We start from the raw sequence: 3173 nt of genomic DNA on the forward strand, positions 1-3173 counted from the left end.
AACAAACAAAATATATTTCATACTTAGATTAGTTAAATATTTTTATGGTCAAAAGATAAAAAAAGAAAAAAAGAAAAGAAAAACACAATCACTAAAACAACAAGAAGCCCCAAAATACAAAAAATCTCAGTGTAAGTCAGTTAGAGGTTTTGTTTTACCTTCTGTGGTAGGTAGATTGAAATAAAACAGCAATAAACTTTGGAAGGTACATCCTCAAAGGCTGATAAGTAGAAGAGGAAAACTAGCAACAGAGCCATGCTGCTGGTTCCACAGAAATGGTCAGAAGGCAAGCCTAAGACAAAGAAAGCGAAGACTTCCTCTGTAATTTGTGCTTATATAGATTTTGTAAAGATGACTGGAATAAATTCTGTTAATTCTTCAAAATGTTTTTTTTACTTTTTACTCACTTTCTGAGGAACATTCCCTGTCACATAAAATCGGGTAATCAAACACTAGATTGCAAAGTTCTTTTTTTGTTGTTTTTTCACAGCAATAATTTACAATAGTACCATATTATATATTGTCTTGCATTTATTATTTTGGTAGTGTTGTACAACTGATTGTGTTTATGCAAGTATAGGCAAGCTTGTAACGCAGCTCTAATTATACAGTTTGCTCTAAGGGCAAAAGTAATGAGGCTTACTGCGGCATCTGCTCCTTTTTATTCATGTTGTTGACCTCACACCATCTCCCCTGGTGGGGAATTGTTTATCATTGAAATCTATAAATTATTTAATGGTTAAAAAAGATACTACTCATAATGGGTCTGTTTTGTTGTTTTAAAAAGAAGTTATGCAATGATTCTATACATGTTTTTTTTTTTTTTAAAGCAACGCTGAATTGTGCTTTATCTGCAAAATATGCTTCAACATTAAGCTTACATCCATCTATCCATTTTCTTTCGCTTTATCTGGGGCCAGGTCACAAAGGCATCAGTCTAGGCAGAGATGCACAGACCCCCCGATCAACACACACTTCCTCCAGCTGCTCTTGGTGGACCCCGAGGCAATACCAGGCCAGCTCAGAGATATAGTCCCTCTAGCGTGTCCTGGGCCCTCCATGAGGCCTCACACCATTGGGACAAGCCTGGAACACCTCCCTAGGGAGGTGACCAGGAGGCATGATTATCGAGGTCAGCAGCTCCCAACCTGCACTGTAAACAGTGTTGCACTGCTTCCCCCTCCTAAGGCGACAGACAGTTTGCGAGAACACTTGCACGCTTGAATTTTATTTTTATTTGAACTTTGAAGAGTTTCATTTATTTTCCTGAAACATGGGAAGAGAAGCAAAGTTAGAATGTACGGCACAGTTACTTTTGTAAAAAAATAAATAAAAAAGTTAACAGAGCCTCAGCAGAGCTTTTAGATCCTCTTTTATAGTTGTTTGACCTATTTATACAAAACCAACATGCTGTTGTATACACAGCAATGAGTAAACAAGATGAGAAACATATTAGTCATAAGCCATCCCTAGTTTTGTCATGATCTTGGCTAAAATGGCTGACTAAATTGCTCATTCCATTCACCTGTCTAACTCTGCACGGTTGCTCATTGCTGCTCATCTTATTCACCTGCTTCTGCCTCTATTTAAGGTACTTGCTATCAGGGCCAGATTATTTTGTTCTTTCTAGCCAGTGTTAAGAGTTGTTTTTAGCTTACCATGGTGTTTCTGATTTCCTGATCCTGACCTGATCTGCCTCTTATCCACTGAGCTTGCCTGTTCCTGTTTGATCTCAGTGGAGAGAGTGGTTTTTAGCTTACCAAAGTGTTCATGATCGTGACCTGTTCTGCCTCTCAACCACTGAGCCTGCCTTCTCCTGTCTGAATGTTCTTCCCAAATTGTCTGTGGACTCCTGGAACCCTGAACCAGCCTGTTCCTGTTCTGATCTGTATCCCTGACCTGGCTCAGACTCCTGCTTGTCCTCCGCAGCTGCAGCATTTGGGACATCTTTTTGGCAGCCCACCGTCTGTATCCTACCTCTTTCTTTAGAGATGGACTGAACATTTGAACCAGTATTGTGACTAATATGGATAATCATCCTTCATCAGATTATCATGGTCACTAACCTGTGTTTCTCTCTAACAAAGCTTCAGTGATAGACACCCTAGCCGCTGATAATGTTGATCCACAGCCAGCTTCTGTTTCAAATGTTTTGAATTTCCCCCTTTCTGTCTGACCTTGAATACTGGATCGTTCTGTCCTTTGTCATTAAAGGTTTAGCCTTTTTGAAAGAACCCTGACAGAAATTTGATTTCATTTGTACAACAAACAACTGCCATCATCTGAACAAAACAGGCAGTACTGTGAGGGTCATGTTTTGCTTATTTTCCAATCATTTAAAAACAAACAGACTGGATTTGAATGGTCAGGAATTTAATACTGTCAGACAATTCATATTAGGATATTGTATATACAGTGGAAGCATTAACAATTTATGTCTCTTTCAGTCTTAAAAAAAGGTGTCTCACAAAGAATATTAGAATATCTTCCAATAATAGGGTGATTGTGTAATATAGCTTTCTGATTATACAAAGAATATTAGAATATCTTCCAATAATAGGATGATTATGTAATATAGCTTTCTGATTTCCTCAATGTCTCTTGCCTCTGGTTTGTTGAACAGTTCCTTGTGAAATCTCATGTACGATTGGAAGATATGTTTCTGGTATTTTCTTTATTTTGCAGTTTTGCCATTTTTGCAAGTTGAGATGTTTTATTATCCTTCCAAGTAGTTTCTTTTGCATCAAATATGTAACAACCTGTGTGAGGTTTACATTTGGATTCAACATTGTTAAAAATCAAGATGTCTTAGACTTAAAAAATATAGACTTCTATGAAAAATGGAAAAAGAAATCTCTCTCTCTCTCTCTGTATGTATATGTGTATATATATATATATATATATAAAAAAACAAAACAAAAAAAAAACTGTTTTCTCACCCCTCGTGGGGTGGTATGTGTCATCCTCAAGCTCGGGTCCTCTACCAGAGGCCTTGGGAGTTTGAGGGTTCTGCGCAGTATCTTAGCTGTTCCTAGGACTGCGCTCTTCTGGACAGAGACCTCTGATGTTTTACCTGGAATCTGCTGTAGCCACTCTCCCAGTTTGGGGGTCCCAGTGCTCCAATTACCACTGGCACCCCTGCTGCTCTTACTTTCCACATCTTTTCTAGCTCC

This window comes from Cyprinodon variegatus, unplaced genomic scaffold (assembly GCF_000732505.1).
Source record: "Cyprinodon variegatus isolate N-32 unplaced genomic scaffold, C_variegatus-1.0 Scaffold280, whole genome shotgun sequence".
Classification (NCBI taxonomy): domain Eukaryota; kingdom Metazoa; phylum Chordata; class Actinopteri; order Cyprinodontiformes; family Cyprinodontidae; genus Cyprinodon; species Cyprinodon variegatus.